The sequence below is a fragment of the Dasypus novemcinctus genome, chromosome 10, assembly GCF_030445035.2.
Source record: "Dasypus novemcinctus isolate mDasNov1 chromosome 10, mDasNov1.1.hap2, whole genome shotgun sequence".
In the NCBI taxonomy this organism is placed as follows: Eukaryota; Metazoa; Chordata; class Mammalia; order Cingulata; family Dasypodidae; genus Dasypus; species Dasypus novemcinctus.
The window spans coordinates 112,954,829-112,980,317 of record NC_080682.1 but is presented as its reverse complement, the minus strand read 5'-3'; the positions used below and the strand labels follow the sequence as shown (position 1 = coordinate 112,980,317).

The following is a 25,489-nucleotide window of genomic DNA, read 5'->3' as shown; positions in this document are numbered from 1 at the left end:
ACTGTAATTTCAACACATCTCTATTCATTTACCTAAGAAACCTGACATAGTTCTAAAATTTATATGGAAAAACAAAGGTCAAAGAGTAGCACAAGTCATTTGAAAAAGTGGGGAGATTTGCTCTGCCAGCTATGAATATTTGTTACTAAGCAATAGTTTATATTTTTTAAAAATCATGATATTTGTACATGGATAAGAAAATTAACAAAAACAGAGAGGCCAACAGACCTGTACCCAGATGGAAACTTGATAAATGGTGTCAATGTAGATTACTGGGGGGAGAATATGTTATTCAATAAATGGTGCTAGGACAACTGGTTGACCATAGAGAAAAAGAGAAAAAGAAAAAAATACACATACGATATATACAAGTCACTTTCAGGTGAATTAAAGACTAACCAGAAAAAGGAAAAATTAAATGTTTAAAAGAAAATATAGCAGAACATGTTTATGAACTTTGAATATGATACTATTTACTAAACAAAATATTAAAAATCCTAACCAAAATAGAAAATATTGATTCGAATACATCAAAATAAGAACTTTCTCAAAAGACACCAAACATAACATTTTTAAAAGAAAAGCTAAAAATTGGAGCACATATAATTAGTAAATGATTAGTATCAATAATATTAATATACTTACATGTTAAGAAAAAGCCAATCAAAACAATAGCCAAGAGAGCAAAAGACTTGAACAGACATGTCACAGAATATGAGACACAAATGTCCAAGAAACAGTTTCAAATTTCGTCATTCTTAGTAATAAAGGAAATGCATACTGAAACCATAATGGGACATATATGGATAATACCAAATGGACAGTATCTAATAGAGCTGAGGATATAAAGGAATGGTGACTCACGTACACTGATCGTGGAGTGAAACAACTTTAGAAAACAATTTAGCATAATAAGTATATGCCAGTGATCCAGACAATGTTTAGAGAAATTTCTGCATGAATGTACCAGCCAATAAGTATAAAAATGTTCAAGGAAGCACTTTCTGAAATAGTGAAAAAAAAAAAAAGGAAATAACCCAAATGTCTATCAATAGAAGAATGCATAAATAAATTACAGTATATTCATGCTGTGGAGTATACATTTATACACATTGGAATATATGTTTATTTTATGGAAATAAAAATACATCTATGCATAACACTTGGACAAATCTTATAAATGTATAATTGAGCAAAAATAATTCTCGAGAGTATTAACTATAAGAAACCCTATTACAAGATTTAAAGTAAGCAAAATTAAACAAGGTATCATTTAGAGATGTACACAAAGGTGGTTTTAAAAACAACATTTTTTAGAATGATTTTTAAAAATAGCATAATTATTAATACTACTTGGGGAATTTAGAAGGAGCACACAGGTAGGCTTAACCACACAGGTAAAATTCACATCTGTAAGTTGAGTGTTGAGTTCATGGGTGTTCAGTTTATTATCACGTTTTATAAATTATCTATGCCTTGTGTACATCCCTTTATATGTGCCTAATATTATAAAATACAAGTTTGAGAGAAAGTTAGCAAAGAGAATGCATGATATGAAACTTTAAAATTTCTAGATATATGTAGAGATAGAAATATGTGAAAGCATGTAAAATATTGCATATGAAAAAGGTAATTTATATATTCTTCTTTTGAGCTTTTTGGATTTTCTAAATTCTACAATGGATTTGTATTGTGTTAGTAACTTGCAAAACACAGAAATAAATATACTAAAAATTCTTTAAAGCATTGCTTTTTAGATCACTAGTTCTAAAAGTTGACAATTCCCATTCAATCTTCACTGTGTTCTTAAAATTGGGCTTTGGCAAATAAACATGAAAGTTGACCTTTTTTGTTTTTTTAAGATTTATTTATTTCTCTCCCCTTCCCCCCACCCCCACCCCACCCCAGTTGTCTGTTCTCTGTGTCTATTAGCTGCATCTTCTTTGTCTGCTTCTGTTGTTGTCAGCAGCATGGGAATCTGTGTTTCTTTTTGTTGCATCATCTTGCTGTGTCAGCTCTCAGTGTGTGCGGTGCCATTCCTGGGCAGGCTGCACTTTCTTTCGCGCTGGGCGGCTCTCCTTATGGGGTGCACTCCTCGTGTGTGGGGCTTCTGCGTGGCACAGCACTCCTTGCGTGCATCAGCACTGCACATGGGCCAGCTGCACATGGGTCAAAGAGGCCCGGGGTTTGAACTGCAGACCTACCATGTGGTAGACAGATGCCCTAAACACTGGGTCAAGTCCACCGCCAACAATTTTCTTTTAATCTATATAGTACCACCTAAAATTTGTTCAATAGCTTTCATTGTTCCCCATCTCCTTCATCCATTAAAGGAGGGAAGTGTCAAATATTTTTGAGTGAAGATAATAGATTAATAAGTAAAGGCAAATATTTTCCCTGCTTCAAAAAAATAAGTTGTTACTTCTAAGCCTCTTAAATGCCTTCATACTTTTCTCATCATGTGAGGCCTTGTGTGATGGATACTGTCTATGGAGAAGCAATTAAATTGGAAGTGTAGAAAGTATGTTAACAGGGTTTTGCTGGACATTTCTGACCTCAGAATTCATTACTGTGGTTAAAGTCATTTCTGCATGCATCTGAGGGGAAGTGCCCTGCCCCTGCTCTCTGCATCAGATCCACAGGTTACAGAATCAGAAGTGAAACTTAAGGCTCAGTGGTTTCCAATCTACTCAAGATCAAGAGCTTCCTTCTGATGTTAGAGTATTTGGTAGACCATACCACACAAAATGTATTATTACCTCTTGTTTGGATAAGAAAATTACAAGGAATTCAAGAATGCTTTGAGTCCTGCACTTAATCAATTATAACCAACATTTCTATAAATGTTAAAGCAGCTCAGATATGAGCCAGAGATGCTAATTTTTTAAGATGCCAACAATCCTTGATACTCTTGTGGATTACAAGAGCCCTTGCAATGGCATCCTGAGATAGGGAACCATGGCCCACAAGTTGGAATTCACTCTTGTCATCCAGTCCACTCATTTTATAGGTGAGTGTCTGAGGCTCAGAGGAAGGAAGTGACTAGCTAAAGCTGCCCAACTGGTCAGCGGTGGACCTGGGATTTAGACTCTTTGATTTTAAATCCAGTGTGTCTCCAGGGCATCACATCAGCTGCATACACATGTCTGGGCTTCCCTTTCTGCTCCTCCAGGCATATCGAATGACTTCTTGAGTGGCTTATGAAAATACAGCCTTTGCTGGTAAATGTGAACTGTCTACGTTGACTGTGAGGAAGCAAAATGGCTGCTGTGAAGAAGAGTCCCACCTCTACTCCTTCCTTCAACATTCACTATACTCCCAACATGAACATGAGCCTGTCTTCATGACTTAAGTTATTCTTGAGTAACTAGCAGTCTAGACAATGAGAAGTATTGGAAATACAAGGTGATATGGTACAGTTGTGCTCTAAGCCAAAAATTCAGTGGGGCCCCAGAAAGAGGAATGAAGAACTCTGCCCTGAAACAAGGTGAGTTACCTGAAAATAATGAAGTTCCCCTGAGGTTTCTTTTCTTCAGAGTAAAGAGTTCCTTCAACCCTTTCCCTTGAATTTGGTTTCCTCACCCTCACTAACCAGTTCTCTTCTGAAGACCTTCAGTTTGTCCACAGCTCTGATAGGAAATAGATCTACTATTCTTGCCAGGACAAAGGAGAGAGCAATAGTCACCTTCCTTATTCTAGACATTGTCTATTCTTGCCAGGACAAAGGAGAGAGCAATAGTCACCTTCCTTATTCTAGACATTGTCTTTTATTGGTGAAGAAACAATACAATTTCAAAGGCAATCGAAGTTCACAAGGGGAAAAGGTCATTGAGGAATGTTTTTCTTTGCTCCACACATTCCTGATCTGATTCTGGCCCATGCCCTTTCTCCAAGGTAAAATTCCAACCATCATCTAGTCATTGATAACTCAGGGTTCCAGCAAGAAACAGATGGCCTGCTCAAATAGCGCAACTGAGGATTAAATGAAGGGAGCAATTACAAAGTCGGGGCAGAGTGAGGGCTCCAACAAGGACTGGAAAAGCATGACAGAGCTATGCTGAAGGATCAGGAACGGCATTAGTTTTCAGATGTGTTCTAGGGATGCAGGGAGATCCCTTGGAATCTTTTAGGGGTCCACGAGGTCAAAACAATTTTTATAATACTAAGGCATTATTTGACTTCTTTGCTCTCATTCTGTCATGACTGTACAATGGAGTTTTCCAGAGGCTACATGACATGTGTATTAGTCAGGGTTCTCTAGAGAAACATAACCAACAAATATTAAGAGATTTATTATAGGAATTGGCTCACGCAACTGTAGGACAGGCCGCAAGTAGGGAACTCAATGTTGACAGTGTTGACATTGAAGTCCACAGGAAGAGATGCACGTTGTGAACCCTGATGAAGGTGACAATGAATTCCCCAGGAGAAGCTGGCTGACTGAAGTGGAGATAGAAATGCTTCTTGCCAACTGCTGAAATCCTCAATTCTCCCTGTGAGGCCTCCAATGGGGTTGGATGAGGAGATCCCTCTCATTGCTGCAGGCAATCTCCTTTGTTAATCAGCCATAGATGTATCGGGTCAAAGACGTAATTGACTCCCTAATGATTTAAATTCACAAAACACCCTCTTAGTAAGAATCAGGCCAGTGCTTGCTTCTTGCCCAAACAACTAGACACCATAACCTAGCCAAGTTGACACAAGAAATTAACCTCACACCACGCAATAATGTCATCATCCTCGAGGCTAATGGAATGTGTGTGTATTCTTATGTTTCAGAAATGTGGGTTTTAATTTCTAATATGTTAAACATTGAGAGATATAAACAAAAACTCTTGAGGGTCCTTGTTAATTTTCAAAATTGTAAAGGGGACATGATATCATAGTGTTTGGGAGCTAATGTGTTACTGGAATCCAGAGAGAGTCAGAGTAGAAGAGGGCCACCTGAATGGACATGGAGACAGTCTGGGAAATAAATAACCTGGCCTCATCTCCTCCCACTCTGATCTCCTGTCAGGGCCTCCCAGTGGCCAAACAACCCAAAGCCAGAGGTCAAGGGCCGCTGTTGTCTTTGGCACAGACCACCGTGAAGAGTGGAGGATGGATCTGGAGGCACCAATTGCAAGTATTCACACATGTGGAAATTGGGAGGAAACCTAGAAAAGGAGGAGGGGGAGGAAGGTGCTATGGGTTGAATTGTGTCCCACAAAAGATCCATTGAAGTCCACCCCCATCTTGTTATGTGACCTTATTTGGAAATAGAGAATTTGGAGATGTGATTAGGTAAAACAGACCAAGCCAGGTTGGGTGGACCCCGATGCCCTCTGCCTGGTGCCTTAACAGGAAGGGAGAGGAGACAGCAGGGAGCGCTGGGGAGGAGGGCCGGCAGATGGACCACGTGGAGGCATCTAAAGCCAAGGATCATGAAGAGCTGCGGGCAAACACCAGAAGCTCAGGGAGGCCAGAGGGGTCGTCCTCCCCAGGCTTCAATGCAGCATGGCCCTGCTGACCACTTTCTTTCAAACTTCCAGCATCTGGAACCATGAGCCTATAAATATCTGTTGTTTTAAGTCATTCTGTTTGTGTTACTTTGTTGCAGAAGCCCTAGGATACAAAGACATAAGGGCAACAAGAATGCATTTCAAAATGGGATCCAGAGAGAAAGCTTCCAAACAGCTCCTGAGAGCTTTGCTCCACTTACTTAGCTGACTGTGTAATGAGGGAGGATCTGGGTTCAAATTCTAACTCTACAAATTATTGAATTGAGCAAGTTAATGCACTCTCAGAGCCTCTGCTTGCTCATCTCCAAAATGATGATAATACCTAGCTCCAGGGTATATGAGAGGAGTGATTGAGTTCCTACGTGTGCAATGCTTAGTATATTCACTTAGCTTGTGTCGATTTCCCTTTATCCTTCCTGGGCAATCCTAGAGGAGGAGGTTGCAGTAATCCCAAGGTACCTCATGTCTCATTCGGGGCTCAGTTTTATACCACAACGACTGGGACACTGATCATTCTCATCTTTTTCTAAGGGTTTACTATCAATTTAACTATCGAGAGTTATCAGACATTTGGGCTGAAGCTGAAAGGAAAAAGAACAGCCATAATGAAATGTATAAATGCCAAATGTACCCTTACAGGAAGTTCTTGGAAACAACTGACTTTTGAAATCCCAACATTTCATCAAGATAAACAAGACAAGGAATTTCTGATGTTTTTTTCCCCCTGTATTCCTATCAGCTTTCTCTGAGAGTCCTGACATTCTCCACTGGTGGAGAGCTGAGGCAATTATTTATGCAGAAGCAAACTACAGCTGAATTTTCTCCACAAAAGGTTTTCTCCCCCTCTCTGCAAATGTCTCTGTTGTAGACTTCCTCCACAAAGCTCCAGTCACAACAGCCTTTAATTCCACGGGATGTTCCACGTTAACACATGTTTGAAACCTGCTGGTAGGATAAGCCCTGCCTAATACAGATAAAGGAGATGATTAAGGAGATGATCTGGTAACTGTCAGTCACATTTTGCAAAGTTATTATCCAATTGCGAATCTCTGAGTATTAGGGACTTTGTTGTGTGTGTGTGTATGTGTGTGTGTGTGTTTGAAGAACAGTCATTGCCAGTGACCCCAAGTGAGAGAATATTATTTTCCCTTTTAACTTGTGGTGTGTCTGCAGTTCCAATCCCTTCTTCTTCTGCTTCCTCATCCCATCACATGTCTCAAGCTCATCTCAGTCTTCTCTCTCTCTCTCTCTCTCCCCCCCCATCCCCCTCTCCACAGATACATACAAACACACACATGGATCTAACACACATCTAAGACTGGAAAGTCTGTAGTAAAGAAGTCAAGCCCCCAAAACAAGCTCTAGGCCAAACTGCAAATTTGTGTTGATGATGTGCAGTTATTCAATTAAAGATCAGATGGCAACTGGGCAAGCCAATTTACCATTTCAAATTGATGGATGGGATAAGGGACTACTGGACATTGTCGAAATGCAAATGATTTTCAACTCCAAACATTCAGGGCAAATGAGATTGATTACGAAGCTGTTTTTTCCCTCCCATTACTCAAATGGGTAAACAGATGATAGATTGAGGGACTGGGGTGGGGGGAGGCTGGGTGGAGATTCCTGTGGGAGCTGCCGTTTCTTGCCACTGAAGGCATCTGACAAGTAAGTCTCTTTTATTCCGATAAAACAGATTAGATGCAGACTTGGAACCCCCTACTCTCTACTTTCTTTTTGTTGTTGATGATGAAGATGACAAAGCAGTGGGAGCAGGAGGGGTGGAGGTATACATTCCTAATTCACGCTGAACTTTCCAGAGCTATGATTACTATTTCAGATCAGAGACTTTCTCCCCTACAATACTCCCACACTCACACACACACATACACAAGCATGTTGTACTGCACACACACAGGTCTGTCCCTATGCAATGCAAAAGTTAATGTTCAGAACTCACCCCCGCACCCCGCACCCCGTGCCTTCCTCTCCAGTTAGCTTTATGTAGATCTCTGTGAAAACACAAATCAGATACTTCCCAATATTCTCCTCCATTGGCCCGTGCATTGTTGTAGAGAAAAGGACAAGAACTTAGGAGTTGGACAAATCCACATTTGAATTCTGGTTATATTACCTACCAAATTACCAAATCCTCTCAGCCCCAGTTTTCATCTCCATAAAATGGGAATCCATGAAATTATTCATTCAACAAAATAGCACATGCAAGGAACTGTTGTACCTGCTGAAATTACTGTAATGATCAAAACCTACAAAAAGGGAAGTGGATGTGGCTCAGGAGACTGGGCTCCCACTTACCACATGGGTGGTCACTGGTTTGAATCCCATTGCCTCCTAAAGAAGACAGCAAGCTGGCACAACAGGCAGGCGCAGCAAACTGACACAAGAGGCACAAGAAGAGGAAACATAATAAGAGACACAACAAAGCAGGGAGCAGAGTTGGCTCAAGCTATTAGGTACCTCCCTCCTGCATCAGAGGTCCTGGGTTCAGCTCCCAGTGCCTCCTAAAAAGAAACAAGGAAGATGAGCAGATACAGCAAGTGCAAACAACGAGAGAGTAGGGAAAAATAAATAAATAAAATAAAATCTTTAAAAAAAAAAAACCTACAAAAATTCCTTCCCTCATAATGATGGTGTGAAAATTGAAGCTGCTGGATTTTAAGTGCCTAGCTCAGTCAGTAAATACCACCTAACTACCGAGAGCAATCTAAAGATGACATGAGCTCATGTTTTACCATCCCTGGAAGGGGTTAAGCATGAACTCCACATAATTTGGAAGAAAACTGTCCTGAGAAGCCCAGTTTGGAGGGATGTACGAGGTCCCCTCAGACTCCGTGAGGCCCCAAGCCGCCATGAACCTTGCGTACAGGTGTGGTCCCTCTGTCCTCTCTTGGGTCAAGGAATGCAGACGGGGATAAGGCTGGCAAAGGAGGCAGGCACCTTCACGGCGGGGGACTCGAATGTCGGCCGAGGCACGCAGACTTGCTAGGACACGGGTAGTCATCCATGGCCCTTTTTATTTTAGCAAGGTAGAGATATGATGAGGACTGAGCTTCGAGAAGGTTATTCCAGCAGAACAAGTTAGAAAAGAGTGCAGAGGGGGGAAATGGAATCAGGTGATTGCATTCATCCTGAGATGAGATGCCAAAAGGCTGACCTTAGGCATACGTGGTGAGGATGGAAAACAGCGGGGGGATGGAAGAGACATCAGGGAAAACCACAGGGCTTGGTAATAAATGGAGTGTAAGGGATAGGCAAGAGGAAGGAGTCAAAGACAACTGCGAGGTTTCTGGCTTGGGGGCGGCCAGGCGAATGGTGAAACCATCAACTCTTCATGGGTAAAGCAGAAAGAAGTGAACATCAGGGAGTGATCACGAGTTGGTGTCAGCCATGCTGTGCCTAAGATGCTTTGGGAATAGTCACGTGGACGCGGCAAGCATATGTCAAAACTGAGGCCCTGAGTGAAGTGGACATGGCTCAACTGATGGAGCATCCATCTACCATACGGAGGGTCCAGGGTTCGATCCCCACGGCCTCCTGACCCATGTGGTGAGCTGGCCCGCACACAAGGAGTGCCGTGCCATGCAGGGGTGTCCCCGTAGGGAGCCCCACACGCAAGGAGTGCGCCCTGCAAGGAGAGCCGCCCTGCGTAAAAAAAGCGCAGTCCCCCCAGGAGTGGCGCCGCACACATGGAGAACTGACGCAGCAAGATGATGCAACAAAAAAGAGATGCAGTTTCTTTCCCAGTGCCACAGGATAATGCAAGCGGACACAGAAGAACACACAGTGAAAGGACACAGGGAAATAAAAAAATAAATGAGGGCCTGGGGTCAGGAGCAACCTTGGTTCTCAGCATACTTCCTACCATTTTAGTTAATTATTTGCTCCTGTCATTCATGACAAATTGTAAGCCTGTCTTATTGGCCACCATAGTCTCAGCTTCTGGCTCAATAATAGCTGTGGATGGATGGGTGGGAGAATTGAAGGGAGGGAGGGAGAGATTAGGCAGGCCTTAGTGACCAACAACTTCTATTCCACCAGTAGCTAACGGGCTATGGGTGTAAACTATAAATCAACTCCTCAGATTATTTTACAAATCCTTAGCACAAAGGAAGTAAAAGGAAAGAAACTAACATTTATGAAGTGTCCACTGTTTGGAAGAAGAACAAAATCCTAGGATTTCTTCCTTCATCCCCTGCTATTTCCATGGAAGTATTGTTCAGCAAGTGTTGACGATGCCTCATCTTGCTGGAATATTTTGGCCATTTGCCTTCCCTCCTTGGGAGATGGGAGTGGATAAAGGGACTGCTCTAACTTGTTGCCTTGGGTCTTCACACCTCTGGCCCCCACCCCAGCTTCTGATCTGAAACCAGCCTGTTTGTGTTTAAGTAGATTAGGGCACACACTTTCCTCCCTCTTCCCCTTGAATAAATCCTCTTACATTGTCTTCTCCTGGCTACACGGAGAAGCCTCTTAGCTTGTTCTGATTAGTCTCAACATGTTCCCTGGTCCTGCCCGACTTGAGAACACGAATGGCTGGTGATTAAGAGGACCCTGGTGCAGTTAGCTCTGCCTGGAAGTCCAATATGTTCAGAAAATTTTAAATGGTACAATGTAGTTTAATCCTGAAATTATGCTCAATCTACTAGCAAGACAGAGCATTTGTCGGTGCTTACTAGATGTGCATACCAGGCTAGTCACCTCGTGTAGGTCATACCCAGTGTGACCACACAACCTGGTTTGCTCAAGGCAGTACCAGTTTTGACCTTTGTCCCAGCATCATTCTTAAGTATTTGAATGATAAATTATATATGCACCCTACTCAGCCCTCATTTAGTAGTCTTTTACTATAGTTCTCTGATTTGACACCATTAATAATCCCATTTTTAGATGAGGCAACTAAGGTTTGAGGAGGTCAAGTCTTTATCCTTAAAGTCTGACAATTAGCGTATCTGAACTCGGTTTCCAGTGAAGAAAAAACTATTTCCAAAGCAGACTTTCCAACATGCCATGAATAATTCAATATGAATTCAGGAGGAGAAGGTGAAGAGTTTCTAATTTCCAAATGAAACTCTTCTTCTATGTGAGCATGTCCAGTAATTCCCAGGCTACAAATAAAATTAGCCTACACAGAAATGTTTTTCTCTCTGGTATAAAAAATCTCTGGCTGGAATTTAGATAGTGCCATTCCTTAAGATTGGCCAGGGTAGGAAGTCTGGCTTTTCTACCTGCCCGAACTCTTCCCTGTAACTTCATCTGCACCTGCCCCCATACTGCCCTACCTCTTCTCCAAGAAAACCTGGGAAAACACAGAGTCTTGTCAGCAGAGAGACCTGAACTCAAACCCCAGAACTGCTACTTATTAGCTATGTGATCTCAAGGCACATGAGGCACATGACCTCTCTGTGCCTCAGTTTCCTTGCAGGGCTGTTTTAGGGATTAAATATGAAGATGCAGGAAGCGCCGTTACAAGGCTTAAACATAGGAAATACTTAACAAATACTAGTTCCCTGTCTGATTCAGCAGTGATCTGATATCCCACCTCAATTTAAGGGACTAGGACTCTCTTTCAAGGGCATTTGCTAGTGTGCACTCGGATCAAAAAGCGCATGGATCAACATGTGAATGTCCCAGACTAGCAGGAAAAGGGCACCTGAACCAAGGCCTAGAGTGACAACGGGCACGCAGGCATTCTGAGCGCAGAGCCCAGGCCTTTGGCGAGTGGCTGAAACTGAAGCTGATGGGACCTGGTAGGCTCAGACCCCGGGGTCTCCAGGCCCAGAGAAGAGGCTGACTTTCACCTTGGAGGCCCAGGTGGCTAAGCCCCACTCAATGCAGGAGCAGAGCAGGCAGCGCCAGGCAATTGTTGAATTTAAACTCCAGTGAATTTCCTAAGTGATCTCAGGCATCCCTCTTCCTGGCTTTATGCAGGAGTTGCCAGTGCACCTCCAATTACTTCAAGAGCTGTTGTGGAATTCTCAGTGTAATCTCCAAAGATAATCAATTTAAAAACACATGTTTGTTAATGTGAATTATTCATGAACATTAATATACATTTAAGTATATATGAATTTAAATGAGGTTCATTTGAACTTTTCCGAACATTTCAGAGGTACACATACACAAGCTAGTCATTCATTTGTTCAGGCCCTCTTACTCTACAGGAACTTGTTAGGTATATACCTAACTAGGACTGGCAATAATAATAGTAATATTAACGATAATAAACTTGAGTGTATGCTGCATCCCAGACTCTGTTCTAAATACTTTACATATATTACCTCAACTATTCTTTATAATCTTCCCATGAAGTACTACCATTATCCCCGTTGGAAAGATGAAGAAACTATGTAACTTGTTCCATGGAACCCAAAATTTAACCAAAGCCATTTGTCATCAGAGCTTCAGCTATTAACCCCAAGGTCGCACATAGTAGAGTCTTAGGACATGCTCGTCAAATGCATGATCCAGACATTGCGCATATAAAATAACAGTGTAATAACAAAGGTGCAATAACTATACTATCTACTATCTTTGAAAGTTTGTGTAGGCACTTTACATGCACTATCTCATTCAGGAAAAAAAAGTGTGAAAAGGAGTTTGGTTTCTGCAGCAGAGGTAGGATATGAACACCAATGACAAATTACATAGTCATTGAATATGTGATTAAAAAAAAAAAAGTTCCAATCAGAAATTTGAAGAGGAGAGATACACGGAGGGAGGGAGATGGTTCATGGATGAGGTGGCACGAGACTGATTCTTGAAGGATTTATGCACACAGAGGTGGGACTGGGAAGGGCAAAACAGAGAGAGAAGTTTCCAGTTAGGGAGATCCCTATAAGAAAAGGCACTGAAGGTAGAAAGCACAGAGCCTGGACAGAGAACATGGAGTTGCTTCCTTTAGCAGCAATGTTGCCACCACAAAGTGACCTTTTGCCTGTTCTCTTTCCTTATAATTTAGGGTTGAATTCAGCCACAAGTAATAGGAAATCCAACACAGTGACTTAAACACAAATCTCCTCACATGACAAGAAGTCTGAAAAAGTAGGTGGCTATTGGCACTGGTCTAGCCTATTAGCTCCCCAGTGTCAGGGCTGGCATCTTTATGATACTCTTGCCCTTTCCAACATGGTTGTTACTTGGTTGACCCAGCTTTAGGCAATATTTCTGAATTCAAGGCAGAGAGATGGAGTGGAAGGAGGATGAGCCACACTGACTGGGTGGGTCTCTTCTTGTCATCAGAAAGTAGTCACATTCCCAGAGTCCTCCCAGCAGACATTTGCTCATGTCCTGTTGGCCAGAATTCTGTCACATGGCCATCCATTGTTACAAAAGAGAGTAGTTGGCTTTTAGAGCTTCTCTAATGTGAGAGGAGAGGAGAGAAAGGGGTGGGAATGGGAGGTGGAGTAGCCAACCAGAGGAGTCCATCAGACACTTAATGATGATGATAACAGCTTCTCTTTACCTGAGTGCTTCCAAAGGACCATCACAAGCTAGGCACTTTGCACACATTTATCTCATTTAATACATACTTTGCAGCATATCTGTGAGGTAGCCACGATTATCCCTGTTTTTTACCACAATTCACTTGGTTCGAGCCCAGGTCTTATAGTTAAGATGTCCTCCTGACTCCTTTTATGATCACTAACTGATCACATAAGGTGCGACTAGCTTGGTGGGTGTGTTGTTCTTTTGATTGTCACAAGTCTATGAGGTGGTTAAGATTATTACCATTTGATAGGTGAAGCAATTGAACCTCAGTGAGCTTTCATGACTTTCCCAAGGTCACACACCTGTAGTAGGCTTAGCTAAGATTCAAAATCCACTTTGCTTTCCATTATTAATTATACTTTGCTTTTGATTCTTCCCCAATATTCATCACATGCAGACTAGTCTTACAGAAGACAAATTTTCATCAATTCATTTCAGCCAATCAATATGTCCATTCCCCTGGGATCTTGAAAGCAAGAAGGGAGCATAGTTAGCGGTGTAAAGGAAGGACATTTCAAGTAGGAAACACAGCAGAGGGATGAGATAAAAGTGTGAAAAGTGACTAGCAGCAGATGACCAAGAGTGTTAGTCAATTCTCTCTTTAGTTAGATGTGGCTGCAGGAGGGGTAGTCAAGTGGGAGATCACAGTGAAGGGAGAATTCTGCCAATTGATGTGCTCACACTGTGAACTAGTAAAGGAAAACAAAATCACATCCAGTCTTATACATTGTGTATAAGTGAGTCTTTAGGTCATGGTCATTATCTCATGATTCTGTCTAATCCTCCCAGAAAATTGTTCCTCTAATTGACTTCTTATGAATAAAGTTGGCAAACAGGAGATAGGAGAGTCAACCCCTTGCTTTCCCATCCCTCCCAATTAGAAACGGAAATCCAGCATAGTTACAATGGAAGGTCTTTAGCTTCAGAACAGACATGGGTTTGAGTCCTGGCTCTAATGGGTCTTGGGCATCTGACTCCTGCTGTCTCTCCCAGCCTCAGTGTCCTCATCTGTCAAGAGCAGATGGTTGAGCCTATCTCTCATTGTTGTCACAAGGCCCTGAGAAGTTCAAGGCGGGGAAGAATGGAAAGATCAATGTGCAAACACACTCAGCTCAAATCATTCCAAAGCCACACGGTTTTGTTGCGGAAATGACAAGAGACCAGCCTCTGCCAGCCTGAAAATGGTCAGGGCTGGAGTCTCACCAGCCTGGAAAGGCAGTTAAAAGATGCAATTTGTTTCATCTGGCTTCGTTTTATGTCTAAACAGGGAGGGAACTTACTAAACCACATTCATGACAAGGAAGCCAAACTGCTTATGCATAGCAGAATAGTGGAATTGCTCAGGGTGATTTAAAGGGACTAGGAATATTCAATGCAGCCGCGTCAATTAAGCACCAGCTTTGCCCTGCTGAGCACAAATGGGTCAAGTTCTGGGATTTGCTCTGCTGTTCACTGCTTCTGTGACCTGGTGTAGGTCACTGCAAGCTCTCTGCCTCCTGCATGGCATCTATGAAATGGACACGAGAAAGGAATGACTGCTTTGAAAATGAAAATATAAAGATAACTGCTTAGATTTTATTTTAATTGTTTTGCCATAAAATCATACTAAAATGTGAGGTGTATCATTGATGTTATTATGTTGGTCCTTCATACAATACCCAAAGTCGTAAAAAGGCCCTTCACAAATATTCCTGTCCTCAGGAACTCACATTCTAGCGGGAGAAGCTGACACATGCATAAATCACTCCAATACAAGGTAAACAGTGGTAAGTACCACAGGGAAAGGTACAAGCCAAAGGCCCTGGGGAGATGGGAGCAGGGGCATTAATTTCCAATGCGGGGATCTGGAAAGGTTTCCTGAAGGAGATAGGATTTGGGTTGGGCCTTGAAGGCTTGGGAAAGCTTTGATTTATACCCCCTAGTCTTCTGGCACACAGAAGTGCAAGGCTGTCTCCTCTCAATGGACTGTGAGCTCCTGAAGAGAGGATGCAGAGACTTTTGAATTGCTGGCTCCCCAGCACGGGGCCTGGCAGCCAGGGGGTGTTCCCTAAATGTTGTTAGAGTTCAGTTAGTGATTATAGTAGAAGGAGAGGAAGAGGACACACAGGAGGAAGACTCAGTAACAATATCCACAAGGTTGATTCTTTTTTGAGTTCGTCTTACCTGGCAGGTACTTTGATGTATTAGCTTGCCAGACTCCCCCCCACAGCCCTCTGAGGGAGATGTTATCATTTCACACCCTATACCCCCCACTCCATTTAACAGATGAGGAAACCGAGGGTCAGAAGGAATGCTGCCACAAGCTTAGGCCTGGGACATAACAACCAGAAAGTGGTGATGATCTCTGAGGAAAACACTCCTCAAAAAAGTCTTCACAATGGGTTTTGTGATCATTCTGGTGGCAAAAAAAAAAAAAAAAAAATCTATAAATCTAGTAGGTGTACATGAACAGGGATACTAGAAAGGTTTTATATTTAAGCTACTTCACCTACCCAATATTTTGTAGTTTTTATTTCGTTCTTTTTAACAGGTGATAATGACAAAAAGCTTTTGACATTCTTTGCATTTGTTAAGGGAAAATAGATTTTCCTCATAAAATGAAGACTATTTTTTAAAAATGAATGTAAGCATAAAAATAAAAAGAAGAGAAAAGGCCAAGGTTTGATTTAAACATCAAAATGTTTTAGGCATGTTTAATTTTAAAGTTAGCTGCATGGGGAAGGGCATTTGACTCTTCTGGGAAGCCCATGCTGACAGGTTTCACATAGAATTCTAGAAGGCCAGTGCTGGGAGAAGGCCTCAGGTGTCGATCTGTGCAAGCACATGGATTACGGATGGGACACGGGGACCTCGAGAGGGCGCTCCAGGGGCACCTCAGGGTGGCGGCGGAGCCAGGATTCCTGCCCAGTCTCTGGCTGGGGCATCACTCATTAGGCTCATTATCCAATTTTATTACCAGCAAAGAAAAGAAAAATAAACACACGTGAAGCTCACGCTGTCTGCTGCAGGGTTGCAGGAGCCATACTTGGGCCAGCTGTGAGCCAGATGCCTGCCCTCCCCAAAAGGGCTGCGAGGGATTCTCCGGCTCTCGATGAGCAGACAGGGAAGGCCAGGGGGGCGGGGGCAGGCAGGATGAGCTGCTGAGCCCAGCGCGCCCTCGGGATGAGGGGCCTGGATGTCACCAGGGAGCACCAGGCAGGCCAGGCAGCAGTCCTCCACTAGCTGTGATTTTGCTTTACTGGGCCTCCGTCATCGTTTCCATCAAATAATGGCCTTATTATACAAAGGTGAAATCAGAAGACCTAGGTTGGAGTCCTGCCTCTGCACCGAACAATTCCTCGTCTTGGGGACAGTCACTTAGCCTCTCGACGTCCACTCATGACGAGGTCAGGCCTTCCGAGAAGGACCCGGGCTCTCCCAGTCTCTGATCACACTCTGAGACCTCGGGCTCACTGTGAGCTCACCGTCCTGACACCCGTCAGTCGTTCCACAAACGTTTATTACAGGTCTACCACAGGCCGCCGGGCCCTCTACTGGGTTTGGTCACTCCCCGCTCAGGGTGGCGTGCAGCAGGTCCACGCCACAGCCCCCGGCCGGGAATTCCTGGACATGACGTATTTCGGCTCCACCCCGTCGGCACTCCTGACTTTCTTTGCAGCATCTGACACCAGTGGTTAGCCAGAAGAGCTTGCCAAACTTAGCTGGTGGGAAAACCAGGGACTACTGAAAGGAAGAGGAGGAGAGGAGCAAGGGCGGGCCCCGACAGCTGGCGCTCCTGAAACATTGACGTCTGCCCACGCTGGGAATCTAGGCTTTGTGTCTCTCGCCCGAAGAGCCATGGGGCCCTGAGAATACTCCTTTTCATCTGTCGATGGGCCGGTGACGTAAGATCTGCTCTTGTGTCGAGCAAACTGGCAGAGGTCCCCGGGCGGCACTGAAATCCAGATCCCAGGCCGGTCTGGCCAAGACCTGAACCCCACCTGTGCGCCGAGGGTTTGTACCATGGAAACCAGGGCCAGAGCCAAAGGGCTGCCTCTGGAGTCGGCCTCCCGTGGGCAGGGGCTGGGAAGGGGCTGATTGCGATCTACACGTCTGAGGCCTGGCCGGGCCCGCTTCAGGGTGTCACGCTCAAGGCTGAGCTCATCGGGGCCTTTATGTTTGCTGTGTTGCTCAGAGAAGGCAGGGAACGCATTCCACTCACGCTGTAGGAGTTGGGGCGGAGCTGAGAAGTTACCCAGTCCAAGCCCCTGTTTTGGGAACCTCTGGAGGTTTCTGCTGCTCAGGCCCAGGCCCCTTCCCAGGCCTAGGCTGGCAGCCAGCCCCGGGCCTGTGCACTCACTAGCCCCGGGGCCTCGCTCTGCTTCCCCCTCCTCTTTACAGCTAACCTGACCTTCTCCATCCACGGGGGCCCCCTCACCCAGGCCAGGCTGGGGAATCGGTTGCAGGTTCCACAACAAGGGTGTCCTGAGCCTCCATACCAAGCACCCTGCACATAAACCAATACCAATCTCTGCACTGGTCCCCTGCCTGGGACACAAACTCAGGTAACCAAGTAACCCAAGGGGAGGCCCCTAAGAGTCTCAGATCAGAGCCTTCTTCAGCCCCGTCTATGGTTTCCAAGGCCCCCTGCTAGGTGTAAAGCGCAGGAATCCTACCTGCACTTTCATTTCAGAGCTCTCTTTCCTGCCCCAGGCTGGAGGATGCAATCCAGGCCAGACAACTGGTCCCTCTAGCCTCCAGATGGAAATCCTATCCCCATAGGAATTACCACCTCCAGGCATCTTTCACGCCCCTTTATTTTACACAAGAGGAAGCTAGGGCCAACAGGGTCTAAGGGCTTGCCCAAGACCACACACTCTGTGGGTGATATAGCCAGGACTAAAAAGTCTTATCAAAACAACCTGTTGGGGAGCAGATGTGGCTCAAGTGGTTGAGCACCACTTCCCACATGGGAGGTCCCAGGTTCAGTCCCTGGTGCTTTCTAAAAGCAAATAAACAAACAACGAGGAAACAAAAGAAAAAACCACCTCAGGGGAGCTGATGTGGCTCACTGTTGAGCATCGGCTTCCCACATATGAGGACCTGGGTTCTATCCCTGGCTGGTCCTGGGACCTCAAAACAAAAAACAAACCAAAACAAAAAAACTGTTGGAACACAGATAGGATCAACCCTCAGAGGCTTCTGGATAGCTCTAGTTCTTTCCTTCCGACTGAAGGGTAATAGGGATTGTGGCATTCACTGGAAAACGTAGCAAGATAGAGAGGGGTGGAGAGGACAAAGAATGTTCTCTAGAATCGAACATAAAAGCAAAGCATGACTGAGTTTCTTAGTACTGTGTGACCCTGGGAAAGTTACCTAATCTCTCTGAGCCTTGGCCAGCTCCTAGGTAAAATGGGAATATTGATATTCACCCCTCAGGGCTCTTGCAAAGGCTTATGATGGAATGCACATAAATTACCCATGACCCTCTATCCACTAAAGAAGTATTTTTGTTACTTAGTTTTCCCCAGCCAATCCTCAGTGTGTTGTCTTTTTTAAAAACAACAGCTTGACCATTTACAAAGCTCATTTGTAGTACAGGTGTGTGAGCATAGTCAAGGCCCAGCTAGAAGCGGCTTGCAAGAGCCCTCAGAAATTAAACCATGCAACTTAGCAACAAGTTCCCCGCTCTACAAAACAGAGACCCCCCGACTTCCATGTGCTTCCTCTAGCTCTGGGCCTAGTATAAATCATGTAAACTCTGTCCTTCAATGTTATCTAGAAAATGGAAACCATATCTTCTCCCCAGTACTGCCCTAACATAATGTAAAACAATAGCTGCCAAGCACCTGGAAGACGTTATTACCTAGAGCAACACTTCCCCAGGAAGGGTACAATGATAATGCAAAAATAGGCTCCACAACCAAATAAGTTTAGGAAACACTGGGTCAAAAGACTATCTGATTACAGCAATTTCTCTGAGCCTTTAATCTGCCACTATCATTATGAAACTTCAAGATATGGATATAATGTGCCACATGTCCCCAAACCTTTGGATCACTGAACTCTCATTTTGAAGGCCATCTCATGGGCTCAGTGTTCTCCAGGACACGTTTTGGGGATCACAGCAGCAGACAGGCTGCAAACTGCCACTACCTCCTACAGAATGAGGGATTTAACTGCCCCACAATCTTCCCTGGATGTACTTACTATGAAATAGGGAGAAGCAATTTAGTGGTGAAAAGGACAGCTTTTAAGAGCAAGCCCTTCCTGCAGCCGAAGCAAAGCAGGTACTGAGCTCTGAGAATCGGAGCGGGACTGCAACGGCTTTAAACCAAAGTGCCCGTTAGGGGGCCCGGTGAGCCCCAAACAAGTAAGGGAGGCTTCAGCTCAGAGGAGGCATTCCCAGGGCAATTAGGAGGCCACGGTGAGAAATGGCCGGATTCCCTCCCCTTCCCTCCCCTGTTAATGTTTAACTGCAGGAAAAAAAAACAAGAATGTAAGAATGTAAAAGTTACAGTTTGGCCAGGGCCCATGTGTGAAGGGCCTGGAATCTTCTGAACATGAGCAGAAAATCACAGCCTCTTCTGTGGACCTGCAGGCATACACAACTGAAAACCACGGCCCAGCCACAGCCACGGCTCTGGACTGTCACACAAGCTGTTTCCTCACCTGAAACGTCCTCCTCCATCATTCAGGCACTGGGGGCCACCCCACCCCAACTACCCCACACAGTTCATCCTTCTTCATGATTTTCAGATCAACCTCTATTACAAAGCAAAGTGGGTTCCAAATGCCTCCTGCCCCTTCCTTATCTTCTTAGCTCTGAACACCCACTCCACCTCCACCACCAAGTAAATAGACTGCAATAAACATCAGCACACAAAATTTACTGAAGAACCCACCAAGGAAATAGCAGAGCATTAACGTGGCACAGCTACATAAAACTACTGAAGAGATTTTTTACTTTTTTTTGAGGTACCTGGACCAGATATTGAACTTGGGACCTCATACGTGGGAGGCCAGCACTCAACCACCAAGCCACACAGGCTCCCTTGAGTTGTTGTTTTTTTTAATTCATTTCTTGGCTTGTTGTTGTTGTTATTAGGCAGAACTGGGAACCAAACTTGGGACCTCCCATGTGTGAGGCAGGTGCTCAACTGCTTGAGCCACATCCGCTCCCCTGTTTCTTTTCCCCTCTAGGCCCTCTCTCTGTCATGTTTTTCTCTGGGTATCCCTGGTCTAATTTTATCCCTTTAGGCAATATATAGCCTGGCTGGCTCCTGTCTTCCATTCGCAGATCTTGAGAGATTAAAGCAGGGCTAAGAGCTAGAGGCAATGCAGAAGAGTGGAAGAAGCATAGTTATTGAAGTAAAAAAGATCTGGGTTCAAATTCTGACTTTGCAGCTTCCTAGCTGAGGGATCTTAGGCAAGTCACTGAACTTTTCAAAGGCTCCGTTTCATTTTGGGGGATATGGGAGTAATAACCTTATTTTGCATAGTTCTTCTGTGGATAAAAGGAAGGTGAAACATGGAGCACGGTACCTGGCACAGAGCAGACCCTTTTTTGCAGAACACGCCTGCAGAGAGGAGTCAAGCAGTGTCCAGACCCAGATGGTGGCTGTTAGAGCAGGAAGGAAGGCACAGGTGCAAGAGACGTTATGTCTCAACATAGACTGGGGCTGCGCTGGAGTGAAAGCAAGTGGTGACAGGTCTCCGTTAAAGAGATTAAGTGCTTGGCCTTGCGTGAAGCTCAGAGTGCCAGTCACGATGTGGCTTGACAGCTGAGCGTCAGGCCCGCTGTGAAAATAAGCCAGGTGTCTCCAAGGGGCTGAATTAATTAATTAAAATAATAGACATAGGCCTGCTTGATGTTCACGCAGATAAATGGCAGAGCCACCTAACTGGCAAATATGGACAGAACTGTTAATAACAGGCCCCTGATTACAGATCCTAAAACATCTGCTCAAAAGTTATGGTTCATTTTAAGTTTTGTTTATAGCAGTGTGTGTTTTATGTTGCTTTGTAGAGTGACGACCGAGGCATAAAGTTGATGTGCCTTGCTCTAATTTCCAACCAGGTCACAAGTGACAAGGAACAGCTATTTCAGTGGCTCCTGAGGGGTCAGGGCAAGTCAGGAGAGTCCAGGATGTTTGCATGCTAACCAGTACTTTGTGATAGAAAGACCTGGCTTTCAGAGTTGGATAAACAAAGGTTGAAAACCTAACTTTGACCCTTAAACATATGACTTCGGCCAGGTTATTTAACCTCCCTGAGCTTTGATTTTCTCTCCTACACAACGGGTATGAAATCCCTACCTCTCTGTGTTCTGGGGCACAATTACGACAACATAAGGGGAACTGGATTCCTGCTACATGGCAGACCTGTTAGTCTCCCTTTGTCAAGACTGATGTACAGGATTCAGATTATTGTAAGGCTTTATATTGGGCAAAACAAATGAGACAAAATAAGACAATGCAGAGCTCCATGTATGGCTTCACAGGTTTTTAGTTTGCTATTGGGGGGAAAGATATAAACAAAGAAGACTCACGATTACACCCCAGGGGGTCAAATACCATGTCATAGTTTTGGTGAGCTGAGTTGCATGACCATAACATTTTAGTGGAAAGAGATGGAAGGGAGAGCGGGAGGGAGGGAGGGAGGAAGGAAGGAAGCAAGGAAGGAAGGAAGGAAGGAAGGAAAATGGGAGGGAAAAGGGGAGAGGAGAAAGAGAAAGAGCAAGAAAGAGAGAGAAAGAGAGAAAGTAGGAAAGAGAGAAAAAGAGAGAAAGAAAAGAGAGAGAGAGAAAGGGAGAAAGGGGGGGAGGAAGGAAGGAAGGGGGAGGAAGTCGGTCTCACAGGAGGATGCGCTGAGGGAAGAAGCCGGCCATCTCCACAGAGTGAATGGAAATGTGAGCAAAGCACTTGGGTTGTGGATGGACGAAGAGGAAAACAAGGGTGATGTGGGCGTGGGCTGCACAGCATGTACCTGCTGGTGGACAAGAACCTCTAACACAGAACCCGGACTCGGCACAGGGTCAAGCCACAGCAGAACTCCTGGAGGTTTCTTGAAAATGCCGGGAGGACATCCAACCCATTTGTTTTTTATCATTTTACACTAAAAAAAAATTGTTCCTTGGGGCCCACCTCAGGGCTGAGTGTACAGAACCACCGACAGTGATCACACGTGACCTGAGTTTTGGTGGAAACAAACATCATAGTGGGAATAGGTCGACTTCCAGCTTGAGTCTGGGTGCATCCTAGACTCCAGGAAAGCAGCTTTCCAGGACCTCAACGTGGTCCGTAACTCCCAAGAAAAGAGACTCAGGATCTGACAAAGGGAGATTCCAACTATGCCATCTTGGAGTGGCCCAATAAGGCAGAAATAGCTGAGAGGATACTTGCATGATTTCACAGAGAGCCAAGCTGCTAAGATAATAACCTCAAAATTTTGGTGTCATGGAAGCAGCACAACAATAGAGCTTTCTGGGTTTTTTTCCCTTATGCATCAAAAAGAAACACTACTTAAAGTGTACTGTGGCTTTAGGATTAAGTGGAGTAATATGTGCAAAACATGCTACCTGTTTCTGGAACATAGAAGCTTCCCTTTCCCTTTGCCTGTTGTTGGATGGCTTAGCAGATCTAGATGAGGAAAGCCAGCAAAGGAGAGGGCCAAATTTCAGAAGGGAGTCTGGAAACTTATCCTACCCTGTGAGCTGGGTAATAGAGAGGCAGCGCTTTATCCCAAAGAAGTGTCTGGGATGGCAGAGCAGAGGGTCTGGACGCTGAGATTATTCTGGAATATTGTATGAAAGGCAAAAGTACAGGCAGAATTTTTTCCAATCACACTGTGCCGGCAGCCACCAGTCTTGTGCCTGCCCCCCTCAGCCCCCACCCCGAGGTTCTGCCCTGAAGGATCAGGTTTGTGATGGGAGGATGCCAGAGAGCCGGGAGGGCTCTCACTTGCTCATCCAGGGGTATTTATAGGGTACCCAGATCTCTACTCCGACCTGTCCAGAATCTACTGTAGAAAAGCTTTGATCTCCCTTTAACAATATTGTTTTGGCAGAGAAAGGACTCCCTGCATTTTACGTTTTTTGTTTTTGTTTTTTTTCCATTCCTTGGAAAAGCCCTAGCCCCATAAAGCCATAAATGCAATCTGGAAGCATAAGGTTTATATAAATTCTGGCCTGAAAAGAACAACCACTGGAGGAGGGGCAAGGAGCCCAGGATCCAGTCCTAAGGCTGCCAACTCCTTGGCTCCATGACCTTGAGGGAATGGCCCAGCCGCTGTGGTCCTGGACGGCGCTGGTCCTCAGTCTCCTCATCTTCAAACCAGGGAGGTGTGAGGGATTGGGATGGATGGCAGTCCCAGTCTTACCCTGGGCAGGGTTGAGAAAGCCTATTGGAATGGGAGAAATTATGAGATGCCAGCACAGCAAAGTCAGAGCAGTAGCTAAAATGTGTGGAGTAACTACCATGTGCCAGAAACTATTCTAGGTCCTTTTTTAATTTTTCAACCTTTACCTCCCTATGAGGTAGGAGCTCTGATCATCCCCATTTCACAGACGGGAAAAGTAAAACCCTAGGAGGTTAAATAACTCCGCCAAGGTCACAGCGCTGGTAGGTGGTAGAGGTGGAATTTGGACCCAGGTCAGCTGGCTTCAGAAGGCCTGCAAGGCTGCCCACTGAGCTCCCCTTTGGAACAGGACAGACTGGGCTGTCAGCTGAGTCCCCTAACTTATGATCTGTTTTACCCTAGTCAGATCCTTTAACACTCAGGCCTCAATGGCCTCGTTTACAAAATAACGGCGCTCCCTCCTCCCTCACAGAGTTGTTGCTATAGGTCAGTGTATATGGGGTGAATTGATCATAAATAAATCGGTGATCATAGCCCCTTTCCCCAACCCAGGAAGGAGAGGGCTAGCTGTGTTTCTGTAAGTCTCAGCTACCTAAGAGAAAACAAACCCGTGGGTAATAAACTAATACAAAACCAATATTCAAAAGAGCGGTGAGTTATGGTAAGTGCTCGGAAGGAAGGAAGCAGGATGTTGAGAGACGACGAGGATTGCCTTCAATAGCCTGGTCAGGGGAGCTGCTCTGAGGAGGGGATAATAGGACGCAAACAGTGGGGACAGTTTTCATCTTGTGCAGGGGACTGGGGGACCCTCTGGAACGAGTGAGGCAGCTGGGAGCTCTGGGAAGATTTTGAGAGAGAAACAACAGAACGATGACGGCACTGCTGTTGCCCGAGGGTGGTGGGGGAAAGTACCACAAGTCCCTGTGCTGTGGACAGCTCAGTGCTGCCGGGAGGAGAGCTTGACAGATCCTAAACAAATGTGCTCTCTCTTTCCTCCCTGTTATCATCTCCCACGGCCGGGTGGTAGCCCTGGGAGAAGTGTAAGAGCAAAGCATTCCCCTTCCACTTGGAAAAAGTATGCCCCGGTGATCGGTCTGGAATCAACACTTGGCCTTCTCTCTTCCCACGCACACGCAAAAATTAATTTTAACATGAAAATTTGATGAGCCAAATAGGCAGCCTTGCCTGGGTCGATATCTACATCTCAAATGCATTTACCGTCATTACTGAAAGAATCTGCACTTGGTGAACCATTAAGACAAAGCGCTGAGTAAATTAGCTAATCAGGCCTGGGGTACCCGCTCTGCAGGGCTTTTTGAGGAAAGACACTCTTCCTGCAAGTGATGGTTGGTAAAGGAGTATTTCTGGAAAATGACCCAAGGAAGGAGCGGGCGTCTCATCAGAACACGGGATGGAGGCAAAGGGTGTCGGCCCACGGAGTGGAGCTGAGGGTGAGGAAGAGACTCAGCGTGTGTACTTTGGCGCAGAGCGCCCTACTGTGTGCAAGACCCCAAGGCTGTCGCAGTGCACAAGTGCCCGCTGAAGGCTCACGTTCAGGTATTGAGAGGGAGATAATAAACAAATACTTTAAAACGCATAGTGTGCCAGCTGGTCGGAAGTGCTGTGGAGTAAAATTAAGAAGGGGCAGCGGACAGGAAGCGCTGGCCCTGGGCGGTGGCGAGGTTCATTTTGGGATTTCGAGCAGGAGCGGCCCCGGGCAGCGCTGAGAGGCCCAGGCCGTGTCACTGTTTCCTCACCTGCGGGTCGTGAGGAGCCAAATCCCAGCTCCGCCGCGGAGACCTTAGGACTTCAATCAAGCTTTAGCCCGCACCGGAAACGCCTGCGGGGCTCTCACCTCCCGAATTTCTGATGCCGTGGGGCTGGGGGCAGCCGGAGACGCTGCGTTTGGCGGCAATTCCCGGCCGAGGTGGCCGCTGCCGTGGGGACCGCGCGGGCGGGGAGCGTCCCTCGGCCCCGCGGCCCCACGGACCCCTCCCCTGCCCTCAGCACGCTGCCGATTGCTCAGCGCCTATGGCGCCCCCGCACCAACGCGCCCCACGGGAATAAGGGGGTTTGGAATCGCAGGTCACGCTCCCGGGGCCCGGTTAGGAAGCCCGGCTCTCACTTCCGGTCCTCAGCCG

General features: G+C 45.4%; 1 long non-coding RNA gene across 1 annotated transcript; it reads right to left on the bottom strand.

The window, feature by feature from the left end:
- Positions 1–3,744: 3,744 nt before the first annotated feature.
- Positions 3,745–25,203, bottom strand: LOC131280109 (uncharacterized). Its single transcript, XR_009187705.1, has 2 exons — positions 25,106–25,203; positions 3,745–4,601 (listed from the first exon to the last, which is right to left on the bottom strand). It is a non-coding gene; the product is annotated as an uncharacterized lncRNA (long non-coding RNA).
- Positions 25,204–25,489: the final 286 nt, after the last annotated feature.